At 41.7% G+C, this 20,220-nt stretch overlaps 1 long non-coding RNA gene across 1 annotated transcript; it reads right to left on the bottom strand.

Moving 5' to 3' along the window:
• Window positions 1-1,480: 1,480 nt before the first annotated feature.
• Window positions 1,481-17,279, bottom strand: LOC114015265 (uncharacterized). Its single transcript, XR_003559099.2, has 4 exons — window positions 17,081-17,279; window positions 16,156-16,356; window positions 5,531-5,599; window positions 1,481-2,140 (listed from the first exon to the last, which is right to left on the bottom strand). It is a non-coding gene; the product is annotated as an uncharacterized LOC114015265 (long non-coding RNA).
• Window positions 17,280-20,220: the final 2,941 nt, after the last annotated feature.

Below are 20,220 nucleotides of genomic sequence, written 5' to 3'. Positions count from 1 at the left end.
AATGATAGCATTTTGTTGGCTGCTGGTGCCTGACAACTTACATCTCAGGCTGTATGCGGCAATAATATACTCTAGCTGGTCCTTTTCCAGGAGCAAGACAACATTTTAGGCCTGGTGCCTCTCAGCATGCTCCTTTGTTGCAGATGGCTGCAGTATCACTGTTTCTCAAGAGACGTCCCCGTCCCCAGGGCTCTGTGTAGGCAGGCATCATCCTTCTTGCAGACCCTGCTTGCAAAGGGTCTGACACCCAGTGGGAGTTACTACACCTAAATAATCCAAACTGGCAAACGGCAGCCCTGTACAGCAGAAATGCAGGCACAGCCTGAAGGGAAAGCTTGCTTTTCCTGGCTCTGTTCTCCCAGTCCAGGCTCCAGGAAGGGATGAGAGCAGAGGACCTCAAAGGAATTCCCATCCTGACACGTGCTGTTCTCTAGGCAGTTCAAAGATTTGGAAGTTTCAGAAATGAAACATATGTTTCCAAGAAAGAGATGGATTCCTTCTCTCATTTTAAAAGCATGAACTACATGCAAAAGTCCTATTAATAACAAATTACCGACGGCCTTTTCTGTTGAGGTAAACTTTGAAGTATGTACCTTTGCAGATAATTCCATCTTCCTTTTGCAGGTCATTTCTCTTGCTACATTTGCTATTTTTCAGTACTGTCAGTGACACAATAAACCTCACAACCAAACCTCTCTCAAGCAGTCCCATTCTGAGCTTGGCATGCCCGGTCTGGGAATGCAGACAAGTTGCCATGGCTACAGAGAGTGTCATCATGACGATGGGCTGTGACCTCACAGGGGCATCACAAACAGGAACAATGGAGAATTGGATACAAAAGGCCCTGTTTTCACTGAAATATAATTTAATCACAGACAGCATGGAAAACAAGAGCTGCAAATGATATTTTATCTTCTACAGATTATTTTCTTTGAAGCTTTGCTTCTCTGCATGGTAAACTGCTAAGATCTTTTGAAAGGCTGAAAATCTGTTCTCAATCCAGTCCATTTAGGCTTTAAGTATTGCTGCAAAAACAGATCATAGCAAATGGATTATAAAATGATCCTCCCTTAGAAATACTTCTGAAAGCTTACCCAAAGAATGGCAGGGTTTTCAAATTAACTCCGTCATCCTTAACTAAACCTTCATCTATATTTTAATGTTTCTCTTTCCTTCACAGAGCTAAAAGCTACTGATTACAGATCTAGTCACCAATCAGGTGGTCCAAAAAGATCTCCAGTAAGAAAAAAAAAAATAGTTCCTTGAGCTAGAATAAAAGTTACAACTTTAACTATCAAAATGTCAGCTGATAAATTTGCAAATGGGCAAAGTATTTTAAGAACATTTAATAATCAGAGACCCAGACAGAAGTTAATGGACTTTAGACACAGAAAACACGCACAATTCCGGTTTGGCCCAAGATTTACACTAGTTTATTAATGATAGATTTCCATGTTGTGTCTGAAGTTTGTTTGCAGGATACAACTTAAACATATTCAGTAATGAAGGGTCTTCTGCTGTTTTATCTTCTGCTTTAGTTCTGGTTTCTAGACTTGTGTTAAGACTGTCTGTAAGTTCCACAGTAGCATAGAAATTATTATCAAACATCCTAAATGTTCCACGGTCTCTCAGAGTAAAAATGGTATCAATTTATTTCCACCCGTATCTGTTCTGCAGTTTATGTTTGCACCATTCAGCATGGGGAGTGCAGTTCGTGAGCTCATTGCAACCTAATGCATCCAGCAAATCTGGCTCCTTTCCATGTGCATGAATCATTCACAACTAGGCCTAGATCTCTGAGAATGTGTACAACCACTTATTTTTAGCAAGCTCCCTGTCATGAAAGTGTTGACTTCTCTGCTGGGTCCCTTGGGTTCTCCTGCTTTCAAGTGCCAGCAAACCTCCGGTGCCACCGGCCACAGTGCTGCTGTGGTGCCTTTCTGATTAGCAAGGGTAATGTGATGAGCAACCGCTCATGGTTTTCAATGCCAAGAAATACTAAAATCAATCATCTGTGAAATCTGGAAGAGGCTTGTTGTTGTTGTTGCTGTTGTTACACCTGGGCAGCTCTGGATTGTCTGGAGTTCCTCTCCATGACTCGGAATAAAATTTTCTCTCACTTCCAAAAATGGTACCGAAGCTGGAAAAGAGAAACTGTTTTGTTCTGATGTTATGATAAAAGTGAGATTTGCTATGCTTGCACATCATGCTTCTATTCTTGAAATGACTGTTTTATGAACAACAGTAAGGAAATTAAACAGGATTTGAATTTGCCCTTTAGGTTATAAACAGCTCTAGTATTTACAATGCACTTTGCACTTGACTCTATTGTAGCAGGAATGTTAACAGCAGCTAAATTAAAGTTGCTGAGAGATTTCCATGATCCCAGGCAAGAGAGTTTCATAAGTATATGTGTATATAATCTTTGACTTACGCGAAAAATCAAATAGTTATTTGTTGTAATTATTTCCATAATCATTTTTAGGTATATTAAAAAAAGAAGCTCAAACTTTCAGTGCAGGTCAGCTTTTGGCTCCAGTTTTCTACCTTTTTTCCTTTTCTTGGCTGGCTTTTTGAGATCAGGAATTTTGAGAGCTCTGGTGTGAGGCTTAAGCTTTGAACAGCCATAGCTATACGTGGATTTGCACGTGGCTCAACACAGACCATTGGCTCAGCAAAGAGCACTGGGAGAAGCTCATTAACTCCCACCTCTTCATGCAAGAGTCTCTGGTTGACAAACTGAGCCTTAGGGTCCCTTTCTATGAGTTGTTGATCATACTGGGTGGTTATTTGGGAGAGAAGAACATTTTTGCCTTCAGTTTTTGTCTTATCAGGAGAGTGAGTATTGGTAGAGGTCATGACTTTTCCTTTGATGGTGTGCGCTTTTTTTGCTTTAAAAAAAATAATAATAGACTTGTTCTCCTGCGCTTGAAGGAATAAGACTTTTGGATTGGCCTAGTTCATTATTACAGGAATATTTTTAATGTGGAAACAAGATTCTTTTTCTATCTCTCAAGCAGTGCCTAGACAACATCGTTAAGAGATTAAGTGGCCTGAGAATAAACTGTCACACTGTTTAAACCTAGCGTCATAACTCAGCAGAAGCTGGGGAACTGCCTTGTCTGAAAGTTAATCTTGTTTTACAGCTAGACCTGCCTCCTCAGGCAAGAGGGAGGCACGGGCAGAAGAGCTCTGTATAGCTAATCCTCTCACGCTTAAATGACATTTGTCTCCAGCTCCCCATAGTGTTGGATAAACTGTAGGAATCTAGGCCGGTGAGCCTTTGAAACGATAGGCAAGCTTCAGAGAGCACTCTAAAGAACTTCAGCTTCACCCTCCTTCACCATCAAGAGCAGTGGGCTCCACCCATACACCTGAAAAAATCTTTCTTCCAACCCTTAGCTCCAGCTTGGGTGTCTCCCCTCTCACTCTAGGATTCCATTGTATTTGCTATCCAAATGTCTACATGTTCAAATATCTACTTTGTAATCTGAGAAACCACATAACTGAGAAGAAAATCTAGACTTTCTTCCATTCTAGCACTGACTACTCTTAAAATTAGAGTTGCTTAACTTTTCTGTGCCTCATTTAACACATGCAAAACCGGGCGAACACTGCTTTTCAGTCTTGAACTGTGGTACCTTTGCTCCAGTACTCAGCATCCCACCACAAGGACTACTGGAGGCAGTGCAAGAATTCTGCTGTATGCAAATGTATGGTCATTTACTTTCCACAGTTGGTTTTATCTCAATCTCTAATAGATCATGGCCTAAGTCTTGAAGTACAGAAGCTTAATTATTAAAAATGTTCTCAGAACTAAATAAAAAATCTGGAAAGTTTGGCATTAATATAAACATTCAAAATCATTCTGAAGATTGCTAAATTTTTGACAGTGGAAATGCCAATCAGGTCAAGTGCCTGGACCCATAACCGTCCTTTTTGTCTTTCAACCCTATACCTAAACTTTCTCTAAAGTGTCCGCTATTTTGTAATATCCCATTCTAAAATGAAATGAGCAATCCTGCACACAACGTGCTAGATGAGACCAAGCTACTGATGCAATGTTAGTGTCCTCCGTAATATTTTACCATCCATTAATTACAGAAATTCTGTGTAGCTCAAGGTATCTGAATGAGTCATGTATATTTTTTTTCCTACATGTTACACTACCCCAGTATTTGCTGTTATAGCAGCAGACACTTTGCATATTCAGTTAACATTATGTGGTTACAAAATGCAATATGCAATTACTTCATCACTGCAGGTTTTGCTACCAGTAAACCTCACCTAGCTGCAGCCAAGAGGTTTGCTGTAAGATTCCTTTTTCAAAAACTTAACTAAAGTAACAAAGCAGTTATGGATTGCAATTGATATGTCACTGGAATGTATATTCTTGACAAAATCAGGTTAATCCAGGAGAGTTTATTAGGTCTATCAGCTGTGGTCCCTGTCCTCAGGGTAGCGACATGGAAGGGAAATGGTATTCCTGAAGCACTGATAGAAATTGTACGTGGAGGAAATGCTGCATTTCCTTTGTTCTTTACATGTTCTATAAATATTTCACGTGTTTGTTAAAGCTGTGTTATTTCTGGAAATCTGCCTGCTCTCTTGTTTAATTTTTCCCAAATCCTTCAGGGTTGTAGATAGCTTGGGATACACAAAGATTTAACATTCCATATTTGTGCTCTGCTAATGGGCACCACATGAAGATTAGCAATGTAAACGGGTTATGAAGAACAGAGAGGGAAAACTTTAGCATGTCTAAAAAAGGACTAGACTTAGGCTTCTGTTACTCATACTTGTGATTTTCCATCCTTCTCACTTAAAAAAAATAAGGAAGGTCATCAAAGCATCCTATACTTGATCAGATATTGGAAGGGTCCTGCTAACAGTCATTTATCATAGCCAGTGGCTGTCCCCAACTTCTCTTGGTCATAGCCAGCTTCTTCCCCTCAGGAAAAAGTATCACCTAATATAAAAAGGGTCTCCACTTACCTCTGCAAGTAGATATAACCTTATATTGCCACAATACTCCTAACATACCCCAAAAACCAACAACTCTATTGTTCTGTCTATGGCAGTGTGTGCAACAAAGGTGCTTAGTATCAGAGAGATCTATAGAAAACTTTGTGTCTATAAATATACTTAGAACATAGAGTGAAAAAGTTGAACTGCTTTCAGAAATGACTCAGTGCTTGTACCATCCATTTAGAAACACAGGTCAACCAATGAAAATTTGTTTGAATCACAAGCATAAAATTGTTGAAGATGGGCTTTAGTGTGCTCCTAATACATAAATCATTCTTTAAAGCTGAGTGTAGTTCCTTAGGTTCTTATGAAATTTTTACTCTTTATGTTTCTATTTTTCATGCTCTTCCACTATTTGTTTGTTTAAGTGTACATGTTGAGAAGTCAGTATAAAATGAATCATGGATAACAGTTCTTTGATCTTTCAAATATAGTAATAATGCTGTTTTGAAAGGAGTCATCCCAAAAAAAGCACTCGTTCTCTCGAGCAGCTCCCTTTTACCTCAGGGTCCCACATCTTTGCCTGGAAATTCAGCAGCGATGCTGGTTTGGTAATGTCCATTGGGAGTCACTAGAAAAACACAGAAAACCTGGGCATGAATAGATTTTCCAATGCAACTGGAAAAAGAATGATTTCACTTTATGCTGCATAAAGAGGTGAAGTAGTTTTAATATGTTCTGAAGTCTCAGAATCATATGGTTTCAGAATATGTTTTCCTTGATTATTGGCATCTTTAAGCTGAACCGATAATGTACAGGATATTTCATATAGCACTAGATATATGTAGGGTGAGACTTTGATGGCACTGCACATACTGAAAAAGACCTTTCTGCATGAGAAGTCCCACTAACAGCAATGAAATTCCTCACAGTATAAAATGCTGAGCAGAAGGTATAAGGCTGCCAGAGTGTGGTTCTTGTGTTTTGAACTCCTCCTTGTACTGGGTAGTTAGGAAAGGTCAGGTGTATATTGAGAAAACAGGAGGCTGGTCGGTGTAGCGAATCCCAAGCCCCTTTTTTCCATTTCCAAGAAATAAAGCAGGAATCCCATGCACACCCCAGAAAATAAAAGTCCCTGAGAACAGAGACCAGAATCTTCTGATCTCCCCAGGGATTCAACATTTTTATTTGTAGTGATGATATCTCTAAGAAAGTAAGACAGCGGCTGATTCATAAACCATAATGGGAGTTTCAAGGGTATTTGCTCAGTGAGTGAAAACCTGAGATCATGACTACAAGTCTTGGCAATTGCTCAATTACTTTTATTGCAGTTTTAAAACTCATCTGTGCTATTTCCCACGTGAAAAACAAAGCCCACGCAGGTTTCTTGTGCTGTATTAGCATTCTCCCACTTGAAGTTCCCGCTTCCTCTGAGGTCCCACATATACAAGATGGAGACCCCAAATAAAAGTAAGCATTCCTTGTTTTTCTAAGGCAATAAATAATGATAGATAGATAGATAGATAGATAGATAGATAGATAGATAGATAGATAGATAGATGATAGATAGATAATCTTTGCTTCAAAACTTGTTGCCTTAGGGTTTTGGTGCCCACATCCAAATGCCTACCAAAACTTTAATTGACAGTACCTATGTAGAGAGCATCATCTCCCATAAGCCTAGCAATCAAAACCGAATTTTAAAAAGCTTCTGAATCAATAGCTCTGCTTTTTTCAGCAATTCCACATGAAACTGTTCAAAGTATACAACTTTTATTTTAGAGTCAACAAAAGGTTCTGCTGCCAACAGAGGTGGATGAGAATCAAGCCATAATAGAGGGAAAACAAATTGCCTTGCACTAAAACTCACTGGCAGTGACTGTGCTGGCATCAGGGCCTGTTCCCCTCCTGTCATGGGTGAATGAGAATGACTTTGAAGGTGTCAACACTACCAACACAGCTGTAACCTTCCTGATGGTCACCATTACTACTGCAGAACGTCCCACAAAAGTGGCCCTTTGAATGCCATACCCTGGGGAAATTTCCCTCAATAAAACTTTATCTGGATACAGTAGCTCTGGAGTTTTATGTCATTTGCATGGGTTGTCTTCATGGGGATGAACCTTTCCTGTGTTTTAATAATTCTTCATTCATGTTGTCATAATGTGTCTTGGTCTTAGGATACCATGTTTGGGTTTGTTTTTGGGTTTTTTTTATTTATTTTGAAGGGAACGAATCTAGAACTCCTTGAATTTAATAGCCTTTTTTTCACTCAATTTTAGAGAGACTTTCCATCAAGTTCAAAACATTCTAGTCAATGCTCTCTAAGTGCATTCACCTTTTTTTACAAAGAGTGATTTAAGTGTAAATATTTTTTTAAATGAGTCACCTTGAAAGGCTGAAAGAATTACATCATTTCAAACTCTGCCCACTCTCTTTGATTTTTTTCTGGACTTTCAGACTGACTTCAGAAATCTAAGATAGTTTTTCCTGCAAAATCTTAGGCCTTTCCAATTATTTGTACCGTGTTTGGTCTGTGAAATCTTGATTTGGACTTCCTGGCAGATTTATACTGAACAGCATCTCTAATCCCTTTTAGAACATGTTTTGTAGGCTGAAAGGGATTTTTTTTAACATAGGCAAAATTTTAAAAAGGACTTTACCCAAAAGATTTTCCCCTAACCCAATCCTCTTTAAAACACGAAACCGAACACCAAGCAGACACTAATTCCAATTTGTAACAAAATCAGGAAAAAGGGGGGGTGCCAGTGGTTATGCGTAAGTCTCCCGATGAGCCAGACAACTTAATAACACCACTTATTAGAGAAGCCTTAAAGGTAATCCCATTAAAGCTATTCAGCAGAACACTGATATTTTTTCTGAAATCTGCTTGGAAGCAGACAGGATTACTAGAATGAAACATGAGCAGCTTTCCAGTAAACCTCATCCCCCCACCTCTTATTCCCAAAGCCTGCAGACCTTGGCGCTCCACTGTTCTCTTGCTTGATGGATGAGGCGAAATTACAACTCCAAGATAGGGAGGGGTGGAGATGTGGATGTTCAGTCTTCTAGAGCTCTTCTCATCGAGGCACAATGTGAGACCTTGCTGACACTGTCACAGACTTCTTTCCTGGCCCTGTATTGTTGTAATTCAGGTAAACTGGTCACACTGCATGGCAATTAATTTCTGGCAGATAGTTTTGGTTTTCAAACTGGCAGCGCAACGAATGTTAAGGATACCACCACTTACTATCCAGATAGCCTTGCATGGACATTGTACCCCCTTATTTATGCTTAACTCTACCTGCCTTCCCATCCAAGGAAATGCGATGCCTTCAACGTGGGAAGTCTCTCGATGATCCTACCCTGTGTGTGAAACACCAGCCGGGTTGTTTGGTGGTGAACCCTCGCTGCTGAGAACAAGCGGTGGTGGTTTGACAGAGGTACAGAGAAATTTGGAATGACAGGAAACTACGATCTTGTTTGAACCTGAGAAAGGGTGAATTTCTGTTTTAAAGCACCTTATCTAAACAGTGCTTAAGGAAGGAAGCCTTGTGAACTCTTGTTAAAAACGTATAGCTATAATTTAGAAACTCCTTTCATCTAGCATGAAGGGGGATTTTGCCTTGAAGAAACAAGGATGCAGTGCTGTCATTTGCATGTACCGTGTCAGTGCAACAGGGGTACTTTCAGCAATGCTGTTTTCACTTCCTAACTCTACTCTTTTAGATGTCTGTATTTCTCTTGGATGTGCAAAACCCTTGAAGATCCCCACATAAATTGTCCTTGAAAAAGAGTAGTTTTTTTCTTCTTCTTATGTGAGCAATGTCTCCTTTATTTGGGTTTAATAATAGAAGGAGATAACTGTGCTCTGTGTAAACATTCTGCAAGAAGCTTAATCCAAACCTACAAGGATATCTGGTTTCTCTAAAGGTGTCCATAATTATATGGCAAAGCTCTGAAGAATATGATTATCGATTTTAGAAACTGGGCTGGAACATTACACAACTGTCTGGTTTAGGTTTGGAAAAGGGAATATGATGGACCCAGGTCAATGCCTGCTTAGGTTTGGGGTAGCATACCAGTATGACAGCTGTAGGGAAGTTTGTGCACCAGTGCAACCACCAATTTAGTGACTCCTAGGCATTATCAAGCTATCTCTGCCATCTCTGCAAGGCTCTAGAAGGGGAATTTTTACCTGGCATTTGGCTGAATGCTTGCACGTGTGGTTTTTTCCAGTGCGTTGCTTCTGGAATGGTTGCAGGATTGCTGGTGGGAGCAGTATCCCCCAAAAGCCGTCATTGGACAAAGTTGCTTCAGGGTCTTAAATTATATTTCCTGGGACAAATGCTTAAGAAGTTGACCTCTGGGTAACACCTTCCTTCTTGTCAGTGTATAAGTAAAAGCAGCTCTCTGGTTTTAGTCAGCTAATGACTGGATGGCTCTTTCCCTTCACGGCCTTGCTGAAAATTGGCAAGGTATGGGAAACACTGGAAAGTTTTGTTAAGCTTTCAGAGAATGGTTTCTCTGCTGGCTAAAATAGATAAAAAGCTGTTCATTTTACTGGTCCATGTTTAAAAAGTAAGGAAGAAAAGCTGCTGTATTTCTGAAAGGTACCTTATAGTCAGGGGTTTAACGTGCTTTAAAAAACACTGTTTCAGCATGTTTGTTTTGACTTTCCTGCTTTTCCTGACTTAGACTTGTCCCGACACCAACACCACTGTTTCTGGTGGCTTACTAGGGACTTCCATAAAACACCCCTGAAATACCTGAGACACTCAGAGCTTCCTTTAATGTTGTTGCAGTGGCTCTATCTTGGAGAATTAGAGACAGGAATGTGTTGATCACTTTCCAGTTTATGCACATAAACATAGACTTTCCACGCCCTCATGTTAATACTGACCCGCATTCTGGTTCTGCCTTGGGTATTCAGGTAACCTGAGACCATGTTTACCGGTATGTATCTCTTTCTTCTGCTTGCTGTCTCTTCCTTGATTGAACTTTGATTTCACTTTGGCCTGAGGGAAATTAAGTCAAGGCAAGGAACAGAAGTTAGCTTTCCAAATATTATGGTGAACAGAAAGGAAGGAGGGTGTTATTTGTCTTGAAGATATGTCAACTGTGTCCATCTACATGCTCTGCCTGGCTAATGACAGTATCAGCTTCGTTGAGGTTCCTCTGTTGTGTGAACCCATACTGTTCAATCCATGCCATACTGAAAATATTCCCATTTTTGTGGCTTTAGTATAATTCCTGCATTTCGGTGTGTTTCAGACCATTTCTCTTCCTCTCAGCTTGAGGATTTTACTTCCAATTTGCCCATGAACTGTTGACATTTATTTGTATTTGTGGCAACTTTTCCTTTACAGCGAGCATTTCGGTTTGCCTCAGTTCAGGTGTCAGATTTCTTACAGCTGGAAGTAAAATGGTTCTCCTATCTGACTGTTTCTCCAAGTATGCAGAAATACATGCATTTCAAGTGAAAATGATTCTTGGTACTGTAGATATTCTTCAGAGGTGTAATTGGCCCCAGATCCAGCAGTCTTTTATATGCACTGTGGAATTGAGTTCTAGTTGATTATGCTTTCAAAACAGAGCAGGATCAGAAAATGTACCTGGCTTCCAGAAGGCCACAGAATTACTAAAAAAAACCTGAAAAGGACTCTATGAATATCTAGTGAAACCCAATGTCATGATGTTTGCCCTCCAAGTGCATCGAGAGAAACATAAAAAGTGTCAGTGCCTTCTTTGCCTCTTTTGTTTGCTTCCACACTGGGGTGGGCAGAGTCACGGTGGGGCTAAAGCCAGCTAATTGCTCATCATTTGAAAGCTCTGTGAAATCCTTCCAGCAATAGCACACATACTAAAAAGCAGAGCCTCAGTCATCCTGCAGCTATTTATGGGTAGAGACCAGACATACTGAACAGTCTCACTTGGGGGGGAAGGAAGGGGAGGAGGTGCTGCAGAGTTGCACGTGCACTTGTAGGGGTTACAGAGGTTTCATCTCTTCACTGAGGCATGAGGGCAAGGCCAGACGAGGGTCATGAATGTCGTCTGTTGTCAAGAGTTTAAACCCCTTTGCTGCTGCCCTTTTCTCCGTCCCATTCATATAGCATAAAGAGTTATCTAAACTCTGGGTGCCAGCTACATAGCTAAACTTGATGGCCAGATGGTAGAGGGCTTCCATAAGGCAGGGAGGGATGTAAGCTTCATCAGCTAAATTAAACTACACTTACAGAAGAGGGCAATGGGGTTGTCCCTTCTTTTGTCACATTATTCCTATTTGCTAACCACCAAGCAGCTGGATGACCTGGAAACAAATGCTGCTTGTCAAAGAAATTAATATCTAAATTATTGTTCTCCAAAGCTGAACAAGAATGTACAAGGGTTTCCAGAAAAGTTCATTTTGTACAATTGTCACACATGGTTCCTTTCATTAATATAACAGATTAATTGCTGCTTTGAGTTATTTTTCTTTACTCTCCTTCAGGCTATGCACTTTTGATTAGAGGTGGTTGAATAATTTATTGCAAACTGCTTATTGTAAGAGGTTTGCTTTATTTTGTTCCATCCAGAATAATGCATTTTCAAATGATTATTCAAATTGTTGTTCAAGTGATCCTCTGAATAGTTTCAGTGAAAAATTCTTGGTCTAAACCTTACTTGGAAACAGGTTTGACACAAAAGAGGTAAAACCACCAAGAAGCATTGCAATATTCAAGGCTGTAGACTGGTTCAGAGTGGATGAACAGGTCTCTTTATTTTCTTCCATGCCTTGACTGGCTGTTAACCAGTCTGTTATTGGTTTTCTAATGTAAACACACTTGTGTTTTACAACATTCACTTTGTAAGTGTTCTCCACAAGTCATTGAAAATGTGCTATTTCTATAAACATCCCTGCTACTAAATTCATTTGAAGTGATATTCACTGGTAAATAAATGTAGACGGTGCAAGAAGACATGAAAGAAAAATCCCTTGGGGAAGGAGTGGGGGTAAATCACAGAGATAACGTAGCCTTTGGAAGTTTTTATATAAATAGACCTACAGATTTCCACATATTTAGTCATTGCAGAAGATTAAAACGTTTGATGTGTAGTTACCATTTCACATGAAAGCAAAAGGTAGCTTTTCAGTTGCATTTGGTCCTTGTAATTCAAGTGCTGACAATTGCTGGAAACCTAATTTAATGAACGTTTTATAAGATCTTTAAGTGCTCTGTGGAAATTCCCCCGTCCCTTCGCCTGGCTACGCGTTCCCTCTTGGTGTGGTTTCACGTCCGTAGGCCCATTCCTAGCAAGCCCTTCACATGCCAGTGGCGGCTGTCCTCTCCCCTGTTTGCTCTCTGGAGTTGCTCCCATCAGCACAGGCACTCGACATGCCTACAGCTGCTCAGCTCTTCTCAGCTCTGTCAGGATATTTGTTTGATCAACACAATTACTTGTGGCTTGGTCAGCACAACAAGGTGAACACGCTGCCAGTCTCAGGGCTTGGCTCATTGTCATGCTGCCCCTGGGGACATGCCTCTGGCACAGAAGAAATAACATCACCCTTGCAAATGGTTGCAAGGTCCCACTGAAAAGCCAGCCACAGATCTAGGTTCCCCACACCCACCCCTGATTGCTTCCCTGATAGATCCAGCTGCCTTTTGCCTCATCACCAGCTGGCCCCATTTCACTCCCTTCTGTCTCCCAGGACAGGTACCAGCCTTCAGGAGGGCAAGTGCCCTCTGCAGCCTTCTCTGTAATGCCCTGATTTTTGTTGTTTTCCTTTGTCTTGGAGAGGTGAGCCATGAGGTCATGGTGAGCTGTCACCAGTCAGTATCCCTCCAGTCTTCCTCTTGCCTCTGCTGTGCAAAGACTCATGAGAGGAGGTTGGAGAGGCAGATGGTGGCAGATCATGAAGGGCACCGATCACTTTCCCTGCTGTTGGCCAGAAAGTTTCCCTCAGGTAAATACCTGCTTACCCCTCTTCTTCCCTGTATTCTGAGGGACACAAAGAGGTGCAATAGTGGGTGTAGCAAAAAGGTTCCTCCAGAGCAAACGGCTTTGCAAAGTCTTGAGAGTGCTGCTATCCCATCAGGGTCAAGCAAGATGTTTATGGTCCTGAGCAAAGGCAGAGTTTGGCTGTTTCCAGGAAGGATGCTGCATTCAACGGGCCATGGGGAATGGCATCGTCTTGGGGATGCCCTAAGAAGAGCTTTTTATTTCTTAGGGATTCTCTGCAACAGAAGTCCCTGGGAAGCTTGCTTCCCCAAGGCAATGCTGTGCTGAAATCCGCCAAGTGCGTTAGGAAGAGCGCAGGAAGGACAGGAAGCTGCTAAGAGGGTCAGGAGGAAAGGGAGGCTGTTGGTTTCCTGGATGACTGTAGAACAATATGATTGCTTATATTAATTGGAGTATTTGCCAGACAAGCGGTTGCAGCAGTCCACAAACACTGCACAATATTGCAGAGAGGATGATTTAAAGAGTATAACAACTTTTCCTGCAATACCAGTCAGAAATTGTGCCCCAGATCCACCATGAGACAAAATCCGCTCTCAGGTTTTTCTATTTTATCGGGACGAGTATGATTTAGAAAAAGCAGCAGGTCTTCAGCAGAAAAATGTTACAACAGCTTTTTAAAATGAAAAAGAGAAGAGATGTTTTGCCCACTTCCTTGCACCGCCATTGTCAGCTGGGCTAGACTGGAGCTGAGCGCGAGGCAGGGGGGACATCGTGTTGCCACCAGGCTGGGCTGGGGCAGGTTCACTAGTGCAGAAGTGCTGTGCAGCGGCAGACGTTTTCCCCAGGGACTGCAATGTGCTTTAGCTCTTTTCCATGGCTTTTAAGAGACAGGTCCCATGGAGGAGATGGAGGGAGCTGCTCTTTGCCCATTATCTTTTAGAGGAGGCACCCATCTTGTCCAGGTGGTCATGTTTTGTCAAGATCATAATCTGGAACGCGCCGCTGCCTCAGTATTCTTGCAGCCAGATCAGATTTTGCTCCGACCTGGCCTGAAGCCACATGAATGTTGTTAAACAGCTACTGAGCCTGAGGCAGGGACTGAGCCTGGCTGAGAGGCGTGATGCTGAGCTGTCAGGTTGGGTCAGATCCCAGCCAGGGTAGCCCCGTTGCCTGTCTCTGACAGAGGCTGGGAACAGATGCCTCTATGTAAGTCATACTAATAATGGAGCATGTAGACTGTGATCCTTCCCGGCTGTTGGCAAGCAGCCATGCAGGACCTCCCTGAGCCACCCGGCATAGGAAGCACCCACACACCTGTCCCCCAAGAGACCAAAGCGGTCTCCGTAACATCCTCTGGCAGTCAGTTTCACAGATCAAGTTATTCCCCTACGTGGAAAGAAGGGGTCATCTCAGATATCAGCTCCCCCTTTCAGTTAAATCAGTGATGCTATAAATGCAATTAATAAGGATTTTTAAAAAAAATCTGGAGAGAAAAAAGCTGAAAAAGTCACCCTATAAATATTTCACAAAAATCTTGGCATGGGTGCATAAATTAAAAGACCAGAAGTTTTTCATATCTTTGCACTTCTAATAAGCACAAGTGCAAGATCCAGGACTCTAAGTGCAGATTTTATGTGGAGATTTCAATAATTCATTGGAGTAATTTCAGCACTGATTTCCTAGTGAAAATTCCAGATACAGAAACAAGGTTTGAAAGGACAATCACTGCTTTCCAGCTTATTAAAGCATCTCTCTTTTTTAGAGTGGCTTTTTTAATGCACTGTCCCTGTTCTTAGGACTCGGGTTTCCTTGTTTTGTTCTCTTCCTCACTCCACCCCTACCTCCAAAAATAATGTGCTTCTCTTAACCAACATGCCTCTGTTAAAGTGATATGAAATACAGAGAACAGATGACACGGAGTGCACTGTGTGATAGCTAATGGTCATCCAGGGCGTGGTAGTGTGGTTGCGTACAGTGTGCTTCTAAGTTTAGCTCAGTAGCTAAACCAAGTGGTATCTCTTCTCTTCATGCGTCTTAAAAGGGAATAACGACTCAAGCCTGAGAAAGTAATTCTGAGTTTTCCAGCATCTATTTTATGAACATACATTACTTTCCTTAATAGAAAAAATTGTTTACTATTCCCGTTGATTTGGTAATCACTGGGATGCATGCCAGCCTTCTTCACCTTTATTTCATCTGGGTCTTCCCAGTTTGTACTCCTTGCACTCAAGTTTAGGAGACTTATTTCCTCCACTGCCCCATCAATCCATCTTGTCTCAAGACTGAAAGAGGGTATGAAACATGAACAGTCACAATTCTGGTGCCAGATTCTCTTTCTGACTGCTATGCTGCCTTTTGCATCCTTATAAACCTGCTGTCACTAGCTATGCATTCATGTGCACCTTGTAAAGATACATCTCACATGAATGCACAAGTTGTGTGCTTCCCCTGGAAGATCCTCGTTTTATTTCAACTCCAGCAAAGGCAATAGATCTACTTGAAAGCATTGCCCAAGTCAGTTGTCAGACTTAATTCCTTGTTTTTTCTTTTGGCGTTGCAAAATACATGCAGCTATGTATGACTTTTTTTTATAAAATCTGAAGTTATTTCAAACAGCTGAAAGTACTTTGCTTTTGCTTCCAAGAATGTAGCTCCAGTCAGAGTTCAAGCACTGACATTTTCAGCTGAAAAGATAAATATTTGGGAAAATAACCCTATGCTTTACAAAGGGGTCACTGAACCCAACGGTCTCAGTACTTGATGACACTGTTATGGTGACTCAAAAAAATGCTGTAAAAGAAAAGCAAAGACTCCCGTGAACCGTTATACAGTGGGCATCTCTCACCCCCCCATCTCTCTCTTCTGCAGGCTCCTTGGTTTGTTGAGGAGTGAGCTAAGCAGTGAAGCTTTTCTCCCAGTGCTTGAATTACAGAGATGCCAAGCTGCACTTTCAAACCAGTAAACATCGGTTGGTTCTTAATGAGAACTGCAAGCACTTGGTAATTCTGGGTGTTGGCTTGCTTTAAAGGCTTAAGTATAGTTTTAGTTTATGCTTCTATGTGAAGCTTTTGATTGCCATTAAAAAAAATAAAGGCTAAATAAACAAATAAATAAGATTAATAAACAGCCCCAAAGCAGACAGACTCCCAGGTCTGTTCACTTTGGCTAAAACAGATGTTTTATCCAGCTTGGTAATATTTAAGCTATAGACACCACATATATAGCTTTTCATGGTGATGTTACCTGTCATGCTGGTCACAGTGGGAGCCCTGATTTCAGGTGGGGGGATGACTCGAAGTGGGCACCCCTCTGATGTCCGTACGACCACTCCTGGGTGCCAGTCTCCGTTCTGTACGTCAAAGTGAGAGCTGCCAGCTCCTCAGAGGTTTTCCTCGTCTCCACTGGTTTCAGGTCAGTCAATCCAAGATTTCTGCCTTTGCAGTGCTGAGGTACAAAAAGAATAAGCCTGTTGAGCACTAAATTTTTCTTGTAAGAGGAAAAACAGGATAGGGAGTGGAACTGCTACTGAAACGTTTTGGTCTTTCTGGCAATGGCAGCATTACGAAGCAGACCCCCTCGCTGGCAGGCAGAGTTAATGCTGGCCGAATATCAGCTTCACCTCCATCACCGCTCCCTGGCCATGGAGTGTGGCTGAAGTGACCTGGCCATGGCCCAGCCTGACAGCAGAGTCAGGGATTGTGTCTCTGCTCAGCTGTGTGAGCCAGGGGAGAGGACGGGCTCCTCCCGACTTCCACCAGCAGACATCACCTGGGGTTAGTTACCCTGCCAATTTCTGAGCAGCCAGTCAAGACCCTGCCTTTTCCACTGGCTCGTCTGTACCCTTTGTGAATGGGGCAGGTGATGCCTGGTGGAAATTTAATCTTTTTTCCTTCCGTTGTTTTGTTTTGCCTTATTAAATACCAGCAGCAGAGTAGGACTGGGGGTCATATTCATAATTTTTCCTGATAGAGGAATAATGACACCTGACAGAGGTGTCATTTTGGAAAGCTGTTTTCTAACAGATGTCTTTCTTACCACATGCCTTAAAACAAAAGGACTAACTGAAGTTGGACTTGGTGGCAAACATAAGAATGGGGGAAACCTATTTCATCTGTGCCTTAGCACAATGAGGTCTTTTTGCGACAGTGTCAAAAAGTGTAGCACTTACCAGCTGAAGTGGTATCGTGGCAGGAAAGTTTCTTTCTGTGTGCGGGTAAGAAAGTCAAAGAGAAGCCCAGGAGGGAACAGCCGGCTCCTGATGGCTCTTGATGGCCCATCCCTTCCCCATATCCTTGCCCAGTTTTGGTGTTAGGGTGATTGATGCTGTGGCTGCTGTGTGTGCCAGCCATGCCGAGGTACATGCAGCCGCTCAGCTCCCACTGCAGCCTCTCCATCAGCCACCCAGTTTTGGGAAACTGGCAGCTACTTCACATCCTGCAGATTTTTATCCCGCTGTCAAGTTTGGTTGAAACTGGCCAATAGTGCGTTGTTATGGAGGCAGTGATAAGCAGACAGACAGACAACACGGTCTCATATGCCTTGTTTCCTTTGGAAACCAAGCTAAAAATAACACAATGATGAATAGAGCTTAGCTGAGAGGCATGTTACAGAAGAGAGCTGGTGGAGGGCGAAATGAATGTAACTGTCCTATTGTTATTTCACATGTCGGAGTATCAGCCCCTCAGAACATTTCTAGCAATTTTCTCACTTGAAACACACCATACAGATATATCTCCTTATCCAGAGCTGACTGTTCTCAGTGAAAATTAACATCCTGGTAATTTTAAACCCTAAAAACCACTGAGGATTCCAGCAGGGCTCGGACGGTGTCCAACAGTATCTTAATCCTTTTTTTCTCCTTGCAAGTACACCAAAGATAATAATTATATGTTCTATTGAAATAAACAGAAGTACTGCTCTCAGTGCTCCTGACTACTATCAAAGCATTCATGTGAGTTCATGATCTCTGGACTTCCTAGCTGGAGAGGTATTCAAGAGGTCTAACAGCAAGAGAACAGAGGAGAAACTGAAACACACAATATCGCAAAAAAAATTGGCAGCATAAATGAACCTATGGGAAAAAAAAAAAAAAAAGGGCAGAGATCACAAAAGAAAAATTTTTACTTTGATGGCTTAGCTAAAAATTTTGGAAAGAAAGTGAATGTAGATTGAAGTGAAACAGCAAACAAAACTCAGCCCCAACCATTCTGTCATTGCAAGTGTTTTAGCCTCCCATTTGGGCTATTCAGTCCTTTCATCTAACTTTGAAAGAAAACAAAAGTTACAGTGTATGTATATTTTTTAATCTCAAGTTTGGCTTCTTTTCAAGCCTTTCCTCCTTCAGTATTGAGGATCATTTAAGAATAACCAAAACATTTCACCAGACTTTAAGCCTGGAAATCTGATGGCACAAAAGAGATTTTATATTGTTAAGAGTCCTCTAGGATTTTGCATAAGTATACATACTTTGTGTTGCTTAATGGGCAACATGAAATCTATTGTGATTTAGTTTGATTTTTAATTTCATAGATATATAGTAGCAGAAGTATTGGAAAAGTGATCCCAAACCGAAGAATGTCTTTACAGACACATAGGTATTCCTTCCAAGACAAGAAGTAGTAATTACCTTGTATCAGAAAAAGTAATTACACTGGAATGAGACAGAAGTCATCATGCCAGTGTATGATGCAAAGGGAGCAAATGCGAAGATGTAATATTAGCCAGGACTGGTTTATCCTGGAGTTTAAGTTCCTGATAAAACTTTCAGCAATAGAAAGCAGCAGATTTTTTGAAAGAGTCAATATATCCATTAGCAGTAAATTTTCCCAGCACACAGTTTTCTCCTTTACGCAGCCAACATACGAGCTGTGAAGCTGTTAGAGCTCAGTGTCACCACGGTGCAGCAGGGAAGGACCATGGAGCAGCTGCTCTGGCCACAGGGTCAGCCCAACGCATGCACATGGCATACACAGTCTGTGCAGTAGCTGGAAATGTGGAGATGGTTTTGCACAGATGTAGATCACTGCAGACCTCAGTGTCCTTGGCCAAATGTAAAACTTGCAGAAATTCCTTGTATGTGTGTTTTCTGCATCAGTGAAAAGACGTTCATTCAACATTTGGACTGTTACAGATTTTACTTACTTCTGCTCAGTTGTTCAAGCAGGAGTAGATGAGAGATGGAAGCAAAACACCTCCAATGAAATCTACTGATAATGGTGTTTTGCCCTTCCACGGATCCCTTGCAGAGGCTGAAAAAGACGTACGGATTCTGGGGAGCTAAGCTCTGCAGTCATTCCCTAATCAAAACAAATGCTATTGACTACCTTGGACAAAAAGAGTATATAAGATCCTATATGTCAACAAATATTAGCAGAACAGGCTGCTCATTGTTTGTTGATGATACATTCAGAATATACAAGTTTGTGGAATGGACGACATGTACAAACAGGACACATCCTGCCCTGGAAAGCTGCTTTCCTCTCCTCTGCCCCCTCCGCCTCCATCAGTCAGCCTACATCCATCACCAGCGGTCCTCCTGGTCTCAGGTACAAAAGAAGGCAATTAACTCCATATCATTCACTCCGTGCTGACAGTCACAGCTCGGGCATTTTGAGAGGCATGGTTCTGAGAGTTTGAAAGGGACCTGGCAGGGTGGTGCTACCTAAACTTCTTTAATTCCAAATGGGAGGTAGGTAGCTGACTTCACTTTGCTTCCCAGAATATTCTCGGACGTGGGCTATTTGCATTACCTATTCATGTTTCCAGGTGCAAAACTGTCCCTGTAAATTGTGCTTATTGAGGTAAAAATTGAGCCTTTTGGATATGTTGGTGCTTTGACAACACAGCCAGTAGATGTTATTCCCTTGGCCAAGCAGATCATCTGAGGAATCCTGAAGATGTTGGTTTTGAGCAGCATATATAACATACTCATCACTGGCTCTGATATTTACATTCACATAGAACCATACATGGCTGGCTCTCATGCACACATATTTCTAAAATCCCCTCTCGCAGTCTCCCAACTTGGGCTCACTTATGCAACGAGAACTCCCTCTCTTCCCATGCATGTGGCTATTGCATACAGGAGCATTTGTGTGTTCTGCCCAGCTGTATGTGTTTGAATACGTTGCCAGACAGAGCCATTCCAATGAAATCATTGGACTGTTATTTGGAGGGCTGAAATTTCACCCACTTCATAATTTATTTTACTCTCTCCAGAGCCAGTCCATCACTTACCCACTGGAATGCATTGCCAGCTGTCACAGCACACTAATACTCATTGGCTAGCAAAACTTCAAAGTCTGGTAA

The sequence above is a fragment of the Falco cherrug genome, chromosome 1, assembly GCF_023634085.1.
Source record: "Falco cherrug isolate bFalChe1 chromosome 1, bFalChe1.pri, whole genome shotgun sequence".
Classification (NCBI taxonomy): domain Eukaryota; kingdom Metazoa; phylum Chordata; class Aves; order Falconiformes; family Falconidae; genus Falco; species Falco cherrug.
Note: the sequence above shows the minus strand (reverse complement) of the source record. Positions and strands in the feature narration are given on the sequence as shown.